Raw genomic sequence first — 14654 nt, 5'->3', positions numbered from 1 at the left:
CTGTATTCAATTACCATGAGCCGGTAGCTCTGTTAGCTGTAGCATGTGAGTGTGGTGGCAGTGTGTGCCCCTCCATTGAGGCGAAAGTGAGTGTCCTGGACCGTAGAGATGGAGGGTGACAATCAGGCCAGGAGTGGCTGCAGAACTCACACACATGGAGACCGTCCTGGCACCACCCCCTCTGCTTCCCTGGCTGATCCCCCAAGGGCCCAGAACAATACAGTTCAGGACCCTTGGGTCCCAAATGTCTTGGGAGGACCCAGGGGGGATGGGATAGACAGGAGCTCTGATTCCAGGCACGTGAATACAGGTAAGCCAACACACTCTCACAGGTTGACGTTATCCCACACCGGCATGTGCCATCCTGCTCAGCCTGGCCGTGGGCATAGGAGCACAGGGAAGCTGATGGGTCTGCTTGCTGCAGCAGCTTCTACCAGACCTGCCTGGGAAGAGTGATGCTACACTCTGGCTACACTGGTGGCCTTGAACTGGCCACTGTGACCTCAGGACTAGGAACGACGCTGAGTGAGGCAAGGAGCTGCTGCCTTCTGCAAGCTCCAAGCTACAAAGTGCTCAAACTGAGTTCTTCTGTACTACAGATGGCAATAGGTTTAGAGACAGGTTTTGAGTTAGACAGTGAGTAATGGTGGCATATAAGAACCTGGACTAGCCTATGCAGGACAACCTTTAGTTTTCATCTTCATTCTCAGACAGATGTGCCTAGTGAGACACTGGGACCTGAGCTTCTTCATTGCCTCTCTGTGCTTGTAGAGGGCAAGTCACACATAGCCCTGTGGTATAATATCCTTCTGCTTTTAGATCTGTGGGCATGGGACCCAGATAGATGGCTCAATGGGTAAAGGCACTTGCCACCAAGCCTGACAACAGAGGTTCAATCCCTAGAGAGAGAGAACTGACTCCCGAAAGTTCCTTTTATTACCATGTGCACCACAGCACTCCCTCGACCACACACACACACACACACACACACACACGCACACGATAAATAAATACGTAAATAAACATGCAATGCTAAGATCTACAGGTAGATTCAGGTGGACTTTCTTCAAAAAATACCTGGGCCAGAAGCTTGGGAGAGGCTTGGAGGAGGTGTGGTTATTAAAGGCAAAGGACGAGGACCCTTAACACTGCTTACATTTGTATATATGAATGATCCTCCACTGTCTATATGTAAAAATGGCTATGTTCCAGGCATGGTGGCCCATACCTGTCATGCCAGCACTTGGGAAGCCGAAGTGGGAGGGTCAGGAGTTGGAGGCCAGCCTGGGCTACATGGTGAGAGACTCTGTCTCAAAAGCAATTTTTTAAAAGTGTCTTAATAAGAAAAAAAATTAGCCAAGTGTGGTGGGTACACGCCTTTAATCCCAGCACTCTGGAGGCAGAGGCAGGTGGATCTCTGTGAGTTCAAGGCCAGCCTGGTCTACAAGGCAAGTCCAGGACAGCCAGGGCTACATAGAGAAACCCTGTTTCAAAAACAAACAAACAAACAAACAAAGCAAATTTCATGGCTCATTTTTATAATCCCAGCACTTGGAAGCCTGAGGCAGGGGATTGCTGCAAGTTTGAGGCCAGTCTAGGCTACATAGTGAGTTCCAAGATGGCCTAAGATAGCGAGAGACACTGTCTCAGCACACGAAAGCAAGCAAACGAACTGATCTGCACTCCCTTCATAGTCCAGCTCACTGTACTTCCCAGAACAGCTGCCCCGTCCTCCCCACAAGGCCGAAGGCGCCTATACTTGAAGGCTGCCTGCTGTGGCCCTGCATATGCTGCTTTGTCTCTGTGGGATGTGCTTTCCTCTGTCTTGCCTTGTCAACTACGTGCAATCTGGAGCTATGGTGTACACTGTACATATAATTGTCTCTCTGGTCTCTGTCCCAGCCTGAGTTTTCCTAATTTTTATTGCCCACCTTGAGGTGTTAAACCATCTGTGTGTGACCTGTCTCTATCAGCTATTTTTTTTTATTTGTAGTCAGGGTCCCAGCTGGCCTCCCCAACTTTATGAAGTGACTCTTAGACAACAGAAGCTGTATGATGGAGTTGACCTTTCTGAGTCTGTCCCCCACAATGAGATAAAGGTGACAGAAAGATCCAGGAGAAGACAGTAAGGGTGACTATGATGTGTATGACGGTCTAGCCTGGAGACATGCACTGCTTAGGACTTAGCTAGCCTGCATCCTCTCCTCATTCACATCCCATGACTGCAAATAGCTTGCTGTTAGATAAAAAAAAAATGACCCCAAGTTTACGTAAATGTTGAAAATCTATAAAACAGGACCAATAATTCTTCAACTGGCAATTATGGAACCCTTGAGGACCTCTCAGATTAAACATTTATCTGCTGGTTGAATGGAAATAGCTATAGAACAAGGAAGAACTGTAGAGGTGTCTGGGTGGGGTGTGTGTGTGTCTGTGTCTGTCTGTCTGTCCGTCTGTCTGTATGTATCTCTATGTGTGTATGTGTGTGCTGTGTGTGTTTGTACATATGCACATGTGTGTATAAAAGTGTCCAACTAATAAGTTTCTGTCCCTTGGAGAGCAGCCTATAACTTAGTGACCAGCTTCACTGCCCATCCAGCGCACCCTAGGGGACTTGAGATCAATTTACCCTTCCCTGAGAATGGGCTGACTAGAAACACCCCTTGACTGGCTGAGGCAGTGTGAGGCAGCCAGTAGATGCCTCACACTGCCTCAAGATGCCTCAAAGCAAGTAGATGCCTCAAAGCAAGAGATGTAGATCCAGGTCAGGCCTCAGCCTCCTATGCTGAGTCTGTCTCATCGTAGGTCTCAGAATCCTGAAGTTGACTGTGCTGCTAATAGTCCCTCTCACCGGCAACCAGAACAGAGGCCTCAGTGATCGCCAGAGTTAATGGCTCACACCTCACCTACAGAACACACCAGGCTCTACAGAGAGTAACACAGTCCAGTGACTGACATTCATTCAAGCGAGAGAGATAACTATAGCCTCAAGCAATGCAGCCCTGGCTGTGATCAATTGTAGGATGGGAACGATTCAAGGTACCCTGAGATGACAGCACCCAAGTGGAGGACAGAAGAGCCATCAGTGGGCCCCGGGCTGTGACTTTGTTGAATCCTCACATCAAACTCTCCGAGCAAAGAAGGATGTTGGACTGACCTCATGGCTCAGCCTGTAAAGTGCTTGCCTTGCAAATATGAGGACATGACTTCTATCCTCAGAACCCATATTAAAAAACAAACAACAAAATAAGTGGGGGGGGGGGGGGCTAGTGCACACTTGTAACCCAAGCACTGAGTGGGTGGAGACCAGCAGAGCACTGGGGCTCACTGGCCAGGCAGCCTAGCTTAATTGACACAAGTGTCAGGCTAGTGGAAAACCCTGATTCAAAAGATCAAGATGGGCTGGGCGGTGGTGGCGCACACCTTTAATCCCAGCACTTGGGAGGCAGAGGCAGGTGGATTTCTGAGTTCCAGGCTAGCCTGGTTTACAGAGTGAGTTCCAGAACAGCCAGGGCTACACAGAGAAACCCTGTCTCGAAAAAAAAAAAAATCAAGATGGACAACATCCAAGGATGTGCACCCCTGCGCATCCACACTCCACAAACACCCAGGTGCACACAGGAAGGAACATGACTGCCAATACTTTTCAAATAGAGACTGAGATTTTTTTTTCGGGAAGTTTGGAGCCCCAGCCACACAACTAACAACACTCGGGGTTTAGATTCACACCGGTCTCATAAAGCTACCTCCAAACTGCCACTGTAAATGGAATTATTAGTGCCGTGAATGAAGCAGTAGAATTCCAAGGCCTGTCCCCAGCTTGGCGGGTATTGGTGACCCAAGAACCACAAAGCTTCCAGAGGGCATGTCCACCTAAGGGGTACCAGGAGGTCCCTCCCCATCACCCACATCCCCAGCACACGTGATTTTCCTCTGAGGCTCAGCACCTGCTGCTGGTCTCTTCCACAGAGCACTGTCTGGTCAGTGGTAGCGGCTACATCTCAGACTATCATGGAAGTTTCCTTTCTCCTGCTGGGCTGAGGGGAGTTAAGTCACCAAGGCAGAAGATGAAGGGAGGGGGGCACAGCAGCTTCACTCCCAAGGACAGGTGTGCAAGAGCCAGGAGGTTCAGCTCACAGACATCGGGCCCAGCTGCTGGGTCGTAGCTGGAGAATACAGGTATCTTGCATATGGGTCTCTAAGTTCTAGATGCTGAGAATCGTGGAATCCCAGGGATCCTAGTTTTTTTTTTATCTATTCTAGCTCTTCAGCCTTCCTCATATCACAGATGAAGAAACTGAGGCACAGGGAGAGGAGGCTCATTGCTTTATTCCATCTTTGGGATGAGCCAGCATTGGGGATGCAGTGTTCTCATGTGAGAACTCTGGCTGGGTCTCCAGGCAGAGCCTGCTGGGAAGCCTCACACATGCCTCCTTCAGGAGCATGGGACTCTCGGCCAGCAGATTTCTCTGCCTGGCTTGTCTGTCTGATGGCATCTTGGGGCTATATTGACCAAAAAAAAACTTTATTTACTTTTGTTAGAGGGTCTCACGTAACCCAGTCTGGACTTGAGCCCACTATGTAGCCATGAATGGGCATGGACTTCTGATATTCCTGTTTCTACCTCCCTGATGCTCTATCAGTTTATACGGTGCTGGGGATAGAACCCAAGACTTTGTGCATGCTAGGTAAGCACTCTACCCACTGAGCTATATTCCTAGAACCAACTGAGAATGCATCAACAGGGTGGGCACGGTGGATCAGTAGATAAAGGTGCCTGCTGCTAAGCCTGATGACCTGAGTTCTGTCCCTGGGATCCCCATGGTTGGAGGAGAGAATCAGCTCCTGAAAGTTGTCCTCTGACCTCTATAGGTATGCTGTGGACATGCAAATGCCTGCATACTTACACACACACACACGCACACACACAATGTAAAACTATTTTTAAGTAAAATGAATGAATCTTAATGGCCCTCCAATACCATGACTCCATTGGTAGAAATGTCAACCCAGAAACACATGACCCTGTCCCAGGCCATACAACATGAGAGTCACGGGTGCTTGGTGAATGTTCTCTTTTCACACTGCCACATCTTCTGCTAGGAAAACTAAGAAGACCATGCACACACGCTCAGCACAGACCCCAGCGCACAGGAAGAGTTCAGCACGTGCCAGCGTGGTGGTCATCATCGTTCTCACAGGCTGAGGGCATATGAGTCGGCTCTACCTCAGCTCCACACTTGAAAGTGAGGCTCAAGGCTAGAACGCTAGAAGTCTTGAGTCTCTCTCTCTCTCTCTCTCTCTCTCTCTCTCTCTCTCTCTCTCTCTCTCTCTCTCTCTCTCTCTCTCTCTCTCTCTCTCTCTCTCTCTCTCTCCACTTCCCTCCTCGTCCCGGAGCCCAGACACTGGCTCTGAATCCTGTCTTGGGCAGAGGCAGCCTTGGGAGCTCCTGGCAAGCCTCGGCACAGCCTTGCCGCTCCCCATGCAGGGGCGAACACACCATCTTTCTCCTATGGAGGGCTGAGCTGAGCCCCCAGTGGCTTTTTCAGAATTCCACTTCGGCTCTCTGGACTCAGCTCCTGCTCCCCCAAGGCATGAGAACAGAGTTGGTCTCTGCAGTCTTCTGAGTCAGCTCTACCTCCAGAGCCTGTCAAACCACCACCTTTGCTGTCAGATAGTCACATTTAGTCACAGCGTATGCCCCTGTCACACAGCCAGGCAAGCCAGGGGTCTGGGTGGGCACCCTTAAAGGACTACAGGATGAGGCATGGGTAGCCCTACTGTCTGACACCCTCCCAAGTCTTCTATTCTCTTTACTAAGTAGCTTTATCTGCTACGGGGTCTCTGTGCCCCTCAGACACATAAGAGGCTAGCCCCTTGCTTCAGTTTACTTTCTAAAACTACATAGGAAATCTTCCTATAACAACGTCTCAGCCTTGGAACCCAAGCAAAAGACACAAGTCCAACCTTCCCCTGGTGCAAATGTGAGCTTCCTCTTCCTCCTCAAGTCTGAAATCTTATCCTTTCAGATTCCTGTTGACTAGTGCCCAGGTGCAGGCGGGCCACATCACTGTCACCAGTCCACCTAGGGAGACTGGGACTGGAGTCCCTGTCCACCCCTCTTGCCAGCTCCTGGTTCCTTCACTACCTCTCAGGAGCTTGTGCCAGCTTGCTCAAAGACCAGGCGTAAAAACAAATTCATTTTACAATCCCAGTCCCGACCTCCCAGTTTCTTCCTAGGTCTTACCTGTGCCCCTCAGGTGAGGAGGGTGCCTGGACGGTGCCAGTCCTGGGCTGGGGCCCCAGTCCCCAGAGCTTAGCTGAAGGCTCCAGAGTGAGGGACAGAGGAGCGAACAGGAAGGCTCCTAGTACTGCCCCAGCCCAGAGGCTGCTGAGAAAGTTGGAGTAGGTGTGTCCGGGCCCAGGGAGGAGAAGGGAGAGGAGGAGGGAGAGGAGGTGGGAGAAGTGAGGCGGATCATCCCCCTCCTGCCAGCTCTCTGGCTCACCGCAGGGAGAGAAAGCAAGGAAGCCAACTGGTTTGCAGCCCAGAGCTCACAATGGGGTAAGGATGAAGTCAGCGAAGATGACGAAGATGACGGCCCCTTGCCACCTCTCTTCCAGGTTCCGCAGCTCAAGAAACCGAGTGCCTGGGCAGGTAGTGACATACAAAGTCACCTCAGACTTCTAGGGTGAGGAAGGTGGCTTAGCTTGCAGGTCAGTGTTCTATCCGCTCCTAATTTTCAGACACCACGCCCCCCCACACACACACACACTTCCAGCTCTGCACTGCCAACTGCTAACTCCATAGCCTTGGGCAGTTATAGAACTGGAGCCTCAGTTTCCACCACCACCCCCTCCTCTTTTTTTTCCTTTTCTTTTTCTTCTCTCATAGCTCCTACCTCCCTGGGTGGTTTTGAGGATTAAATAGAAATAAAAAAAAGTTGTAGTGAGGGATTGTGGTTCATGACTGAAATCTCAGCACTTGTTAGGCTGCCACTGGAGGATTGCTGTGAGTTCCAAGCCAGCCTGGGCTTGGAACAGAATGAGGACCTGTCTCCTCAACCCCTCCCAGAACAAACACAATGATGGAGGTTGAGAAAAGGCAAATCGTATTGTTATGAGGCTGTAGGATCTAATCTCTCCAAGTCCCAGATCCCCATCTGTAAAGTGTGTGTGTGTGTGTGTGTGTGTGTGTGTGTGTGTGTGTGTGTGTGTGTAAGAGAGAGAGAGAGAGAGAGAGAGACTTGGATGATTTGAGGAGAAAGAGACGCACAGGAGTTATCGTTCTCCCCATCCCCCAGTCACTGCCACCCCTCACTGGGGAAGCCCTGTGTGCTTCTGCTTTTTCAGGTGTAGCACTAGCCTTCAAAACTAGATCAGGAAAGAGTCCCTCCTCACACAGGGAAACCATCCTGACCACATTTCGCACTCCCAACCTCCCCTACTACTCCCAGAACTTGATGACCCCTTTACAGCATCCCTGGAAAATACCTGAGTCTTTGTTGGTTTTGTGCAGGTCCGATCACAGAGAACGCCTTCCTTCCCAGCACACTGCTCAGATGTAGCAGCAGTCTTACTTGATGTTCAGCTGAGGAGTGACCTTGAACCTGGCTGATAAGCAAGGGCTCATCATGCCGACATGTTTCCACTGTCGCCTGCTTAGTATCTGCTTTGTTGTTGTTTTCTTATGGGATGTGTGTGTGTGTGTGTGTGTGTGTGTGTGTGTGTGTTTGGGACAAAGTCTTATGCAGCCCAAGCTGGTCTTGAATTCTCGATATTTCTGCCTCAGCGTCTTGAGTGTTAGGATTAAAAGTTTGAACCATCACACACAGGGCTCTCTCTCTCTCTCCCTCTCCCTCCCTCTCTATCTCTTTCTCTCTCTCCCTCTCGCCTCTCTCTGTCTTTCTCTGTATATATATATATATATATATATATATATATATATATATATATACTTCTTTAAAATATATTTACATAATATTTATTTATGTATTGTGTGTGTGTGTGTGTGTGTGTGTGTGTGTGTGCACCATGGTGCAAGATTGGATAATTTATGGAAGTCTGTTCTCTTCTTCTTCAACGTGAGATGCAGGATCAAACTCATGTGGTTAGGTTGGAAGGCAGGCATCTTCACTGAGCCATCTTGCTGGCTACTTGTTTGTTTGATTTTTCCAATATTGAGATTGAATCTAGGGCCTGGGCTGGGATATACAAGTACTCTACCACTGAGCTACAGCCCCAGCCACTCCATGAAGAGAACGTTCAAAGCAGACCTGGCTTCCATTCAGTGTGACGAGAGCTGAGGCCTGTTCCCATAGCTAGAATTCTGGGCTAGAACGTTACAGTCCCTTACTCAGCCATCATGTTGTTTTCTGGACAATAAATGAAACTGGAGATCACCATTGCTCTGGTTTACTTTCCTTTGCTATGATGAAACACTCACAAGAAACAAGATGGGGGAGGAAAGGGTTTATTTCAGCTTACCCTTGCGGTCACAGTTCATCCTGAGAGAAGCCAGGGGAGGAACTGAAGCAGAAACCACAGAGGAATGCTACCTTTTTACTCACTCAGAGACCCACGCTCAGCCAGATTTCTTTTATAGCCCAGGCCAACCTGCCTAGGGATGATGCCGCCCACAGTGGGCTGGGCCCTATTACATCAATTAATAATCAAGACAATGCCCCACAGACATGCCAACAGGACAACCCGATGTAGGCAATGCTTCACTTGAGATTCCCTCTTTCTGGGTGACTCTAGGCTGTGTCAGGTTGACAATAAAAACCAATCAGGTCAACCGCATTAGACAATGAAAAGCAGATCCAGAAAAGCAACTGTCACATGGTTTCTCTCTCAGGCACAGAATGGTGAGAAGAGAGGGAGGAGGAGGACCAGTGGCAACAAGAGAGCAATGGAGCCCCAACAAATCCTGCATGCTTCCTCTTGTATACAGGATGTGCACATGCAGAAGTATGTGTGTCTGATAGGGAGGCAGGAGAGAACTGTTTGTGGGAGAGGGGAGAGACCATGGCAGTTGGGTGCTTAAGAGCAAAGTACAAAGATCTTCCTCTGTGAAAATGCCACAATGAAACCCCATTGTTTGGGACCTGGGCCAAGGGCGCAGTGGCTAAAACACTTGCTGTGGAAATGTGAGGACCGGAGTTCAGATCCCCAGGATCGATGTACTTATCAGGCATGTGTAGCAATTCACCAGTAAATCCAGACTCCGGAAGTAGAGACAGGATCCCCAGAGCAAGTTAGCTCTTGAGACTGACCATGTTGGCAAGTTCTGGGTGTGACTGAGAGACCTGCTTCAATGATAAGGTGGAAGGCTGATGAATAATGGCTCCAAGCATCAACGTCAGCCTACATGTACATGCACACATGTGCACGAGTGTGTGCATACACACACACACACACATGCAAATACATGTGCATATATACATGCCTACCACACACATATGAAAATGGGGGAATAATGAGGCTTTTGGCTATTTCCAGGCTCTAGGTGAGAATTCATCCAATCATCTGCTGCAACTATGGTCGGTCATGATTTCAGGGACAGGTCACTAGTATAGAATGTCACAAGAGAGTCTCTGAAGTCTCTTCCCCAGGATATCTAAGTCTAATAGACAGAGGGCCCAAGGGTTTCCAGTATGGGGCCCCTGTGATCACCTTGGCAGGAGGCCACACTGGACAGTAATCGATTTGGTTGCCTGTCACCTAGTCCCCAAATCTGATATGATTACACATTAACCAGAGGAGGATGGCAGGATACCCCCACAAGCCCTTTGACTAGTCATGTGCAGAGTGGCAGTCAACTGTCTTTCTTGGGGCCCCCTCTGGTTCAGATGGGGCTCTGGCATGAATAGGTCAGGGAAGGAGGTATGAGGGTAGGGGTAGACTGCAGAACTGTGCTGTCACAGACCTTTCTGGTGGATCTCTAGCTTAAGGTCCTATGCACTGAGAAAATGGGACTCTGTGTGTACCAGAGTGCACTGAACTTTCTCATTCCTAAACTCCTGACCATAGCATCCCTCTTTCTCCAAAGATTATCCTGTTTCTCTGGACACCACTACAATAGCTTATCTAAATCTCAGAAAAGCTTTAATTACCTGCCCAAGGTCAGTGATGTAGATGAAACCGATAGGCAAGCTTTGGTCTGTTCGAGCCCTTGTCCTCCTAACCTCTGGTCTCCACTGCCTGTGTCTTTCTCTGTCCCAGGGTCTTCTGCCGACCTTCCCAGGTGGTCCTTTATGTTGCATGAGCCTTGACTTTGACTCTTGATCACCTTGTCTTGAGCTCCTTGGGGATGGATGAGTGTGTGATAATGCTTTTCAATCCAGGCTACACAATGGTACCCACTGGGAGAGCTCTTAGCACTCCTGATGCCTACGTCTTCCCCCAGCATAACCACAGTTGTGGGGAAGGGGTATAGGCATCTGTGCTTCCTTGTGCCAGGTCCTCCACATACCCTTGCTGGAACTCTGTGTCTCTATGCAAGTGAGGCCAAGGTTGAACTTGAACAAGATCTTTAACAACTGGTTCACATGAGTGTCTAACCCACCATATGCAGCCCAGGATAGTTGTAAATTCAGCCAACACAAAATCAAACACCAGCTTAAAATATTAATAGATAATTTTATAAACTTTTGTGAAACTTGATTCTGTGGTTCTTGGGTGTGAACTTATGTAGATGACACCACTGTGTTGCAATATCAAAAGAAGGAAGCCCTAGCAGGGACTTCTCAAGACAGACCCAGGGAGGAGCCACCCTGTGTTCTCCCACCTCCTTGAGAAAGCTACCCTGTCTCTCATAGACCAGGGAGCTCTCCCTCCCTCCCTACTTCCTTTTTCCCTCCCTCCCTCTCTCCCTCCCTCCCTCCCTCTTTCCCTTTCAGGCTGCCCCTTTGACAGGACACAGCCACATCCCCCATATGAGCAGTGATGGGAATTTCAGTAAATTGATGAGTAGGAAGTAACTATTTTTAAGTTTAACACACTGAACACCTTTGATTCCTTCTAGGCCAGGCCAATGGCTAGCAAAAGTTCATTCAGGGCAATTAAGACACAAGCCAGAGGCAGTATGATTTAGAGCAGTGGTCCTCAACCTCCCCAATGTTGCGGCCCTTTGATACAGTTCCTCGTGTTGTGGTGACCCCCAACCATAACATTATTTTTGTTGTTACTTCGTAACTGTAATTTTGTTAATGTTACAGATTGTAATATAAATCATTGATATCCAGGATATCCGATCGACAACCCCTCGACCCACAGGTTAAGAAACCCTGATTTAGATGTACTTGCCGGTTCACTGTCCAAAATCCTGGCTTCCTTGGGACTGAGGGGTCTCTCCAAATGTGAAACCTTCAGTAAAGGAGACAGCCAAGGACATCCACTCTCTTTGGTCATTCCAGGTGAGACAGCTGCTACCTTTGAAGATGGCTTTATTGGGGACAGTTGTCTAACAGACTGGTCACACTGGGCAAAGAGTTTGATGACCATGAAATTTGGGCTGTGTCTTCTTAGGATGGGCTCCCTCTTGGCCTAATGAGAAGCAAATGGAACTAGGAGACAGGTGCAGTGCAAAGACCCTGTCAGTCTGTGGACCCACAGACAGAACAAGGTCCCAGGGATGACTGTAAAAGGGACCTGATGCCTTTAAGGAGGATGAAGTCACTGGAGACCAGACCACCTGGCCATAGGAGGGCTGCAGGCAAGAGGGAGAAACAGAAGGTAGAAGGCAGGTGGGCTGTGGGGGCCGAGCCTGGGAGTCCAGCTCTCCCTCAGACAGATGGGCCCCAGCAGGAGTGGGAACGGCCAGCCTTGGCATTGTGTGGGGTACCCGGGAATGTAATCAAACACTCAGCAGACCCGCTGGCCATGGGCATCTGGGCACCAGCTCATCCTCACCCCCCCCCAGCCAGCAAGACTGACAGGCTCCTGTCGGGAGAAGCGTCCAGTCTCGAAGCCAGACCTGTGGGCATGAGCTCATTTTCCACCAATCCCATCCTTGGTCCTTCTGCCCCAGGCTGGTGTAGTGGGTGGGGCCCCTACTGCTGAGTGCTGCTGGAGCCGGGCTGTCGGGCTGTTAGCCCTAGCTTTGCTTGGGTCACTCCACCTAGAAGCCTGGGAGCTAGCAAGCCACTCTGAGAGCCTGAAACAGGACCTATGATCTGCTTCCTATTCCTGCACCCCACCTCCTCGCCCTTCCTTATTCTTAGGACTCTGAGGTGATCCTGACTTAAAGCACTGGAGATCCTGGTACCATGAGCAATCTCCTCATGGTCTCCTATTTCTCTCCATCACATAGTATCAACAGCATTGGTGACGTCACTGGTAACTAAGACCTGTTACCATTCCTTAAGAACTAAGCATCAGGGTGTGGGGATGGCTCCGTGGGTGAAGGGCTTTCCACATAAGCATGGAGACCTGAGTCCGGATCTCCAGAGTCTATGTGAAAGCACATGTGGTAACCTTTGATTGAAATAACAGCACTCCTATGGTAGACAGAGACAAAGGAACTCAGAGAAGGCTATGAGCCAACAAAACTGGTGTGCTCAGCAACAATTAACAAAAGACCCTGTCGCAAACAGGGCAAAAGATGAGGACAGACACTGAGACTGTCCTTAGGTCTACACACACACACCATGGCATTCACACAGACACACACACAGACACACACACAGACACACACATAGACACACATAGACACACACACACACCATGGCATTCACACAGACACACACACACACTCAAAGATTTAAAAAATAAAAAGAACTAAGCACCACTATGTTCGATTCACAAGTTGACCCCCAAAGTCCCCAGTGAGGGGAGCCACCGTCACTTTCATTCTGCAGGACTTGAGATTCAGACAGGTAAGGTGGCATTTAGTCTAGGCTCTGCCCCCACAGTTGCCTGGCAACAGCCAGGTGTGCCTGACTTATTATAAAAGAGGCTGCTTGCTCCCCTCCTCTCTTTTTCTCTCTCTCCCCTGCTCTTGCTTCCTTTCCCTCTTCCCTCTCTCTCCCCATTTCCCTTCTCCCCTCTCTCCATGTGCTCATGGCCAGCCTCTATCCCCCCACTTCTCTGTCTCTACTCCCTCCACTCCACTCCCCATGCCCTGAATAGGTGTGGCTGGTCCCTCAGGGGGAAGGGATGCCTGAGCATGGGCCTGCAGAGGTACCCCCTTCCTCCACACCTGACTGCACCTCCACCAGACATATTCCCTCGCTCTTTATTTTTATAAAACACAACAGTAGTAGTTTGCCTAAGGTCAGTGTAGCTTCTAGCAGCAAAGTCAGACCTTAAACTCTTCGTTTAGTTCCAAACTCTTACATTATGCTCCAACCAAATCACATGCAGGACTCACCTGCATACTAATTAAGCAATCATCAATCAATTCATTAATCCACATATCGTGGTACTCGGGATTAAACCCAGGGCCTTACAGATGCTAGGGTGAATCTGCTTACTGAATTGCATCCCCAGACCCCAGAACCTGTATTCTGTGTGTCTGTGCATGTATTTGTGTGTATGAACATGTGCAGGGAAGTGAGCATGCCTACACATGTTTGTGAAGCCCAAGATCAGTGCCAAGTGTCTTCGTAGTCTCTCACTGCACCTAGGGCTTGCTGACTAGGCTAGGCTGTCTGGTCGTTGGGCTCTGGATCTACCTGTCTCTGCCTTCACAGCACTGGGAGGACAGATGTGCACTACCCTGCTCTGTATGTGGTTGCTGGGAGTCCCAACTCAAGTCCCGATGCTTACACAATAAGCACTTTGCAGCCCTACTTAAAGCTGTAGAGCTTTAAGATGGCCCTATCCTTGTGTCTGTCCCACTCTATCAAGCCCCTGTGTCTTCTGATGCACTGCCACACTCATTCTGTGACTATGATGGCCCACTCTTCACAGATTCAGTCTAGCACCCCTTCATGTGCTCATTGTCCGCACCAGGTGTCCACCTGAACCGTAATCCCCCAGCCTCAACAGCTTCGAGGCTCCCAAGGCTACCTGCTTAGCACCACCCCCAATCTCCAGCACCTAGGGGCAGCTGTGGTATTTCTTGCCAATCTGTAGCATAAACTGGTCCCAGAGAGAGTTTGGTTGTGGAAGCTTCACCCCTTGATGAGCTTGTAGAGAGATAACTGAGAGAAAAGTGGACTTTGCTGCTCTGTGGGACAAGGCCCCTCTTCTAGCTGTCAGATGCAGGCATAATTGAAATCCTTACCTTTTATTTTTAAGATTTATTTATTTATTTCATGTATGTGAGTACACTATAGCTGTCTTCAGATGGCCATCAGATCCCATTACAGATGGTTGTGAGCCACCGTGTGGTTGCTGGGAATTGAACTCAGGACCTCTGGAAGAGCAGTCAGTGCTCTTAACCACTGAGCCATCTCTCCAGCCCCTGTGGTCCTTATCTTACAACAGTTGCCATGAAGGTCAAGAGAGGTAAATCTCTAAGCATCACCCCTGAGGCAAAAAACAACAACAACACAAAATCAACAAGACAAAGCAGATGGTCCTTTTCTGAAATCTGTTCCTGTCTGGCGTGTAATCTGCTGATGGCTTCCATAGCTCTTTACACAGTGCTGAGAAACTGCATCAGGTGAGAATTTACAGGTCCGAGATGACTCTGCAGGCTTCATATCTTT

The 14654-nt window shown here is 49.3% G+C and overlaps 1 protein-coding gene across 1 annotated transcript in view; it reads right to left on the bottom strand.

The window, feature by feature from the left end:
* Positions 1–6374, bottom strand: part of Fat2 (FAT atypical cadherin 2) — an 85871-nt gene extending 79497 nt beyond the window's left edge. The window contains exon 1 of the mRNA XM_085830006.1: positions 6248–6374. The gene's annotated coding sequence lies outside the window, so the exon portion shown is untranslated. The remainder of the gene's footprint in view (positions 1–6247) is intronic.
* Between the last annotated feature and the right edge of the window lie 8280 nt (positions 6375–14654).

The sequence above is a fragment of the Mus caroli genome, unplaced genomic scaffold, assembly GCF_978045245.1.
Source record: "Mus caroli unplaced genomic scaffold, Mus_caroli_1 scaffold_13, whole genome shotgun sequence".
In the NCBI taxonomy this organism is placed as follows: domain Eukaryota; kingdom Metazoa; phylum Chordata; class Mammalia; order Rodentia; family Muridae; genus Mus; species Mus caroli.
This window is presented reverse-complemented; position numbering and strand designations above follow the sequence as displayed.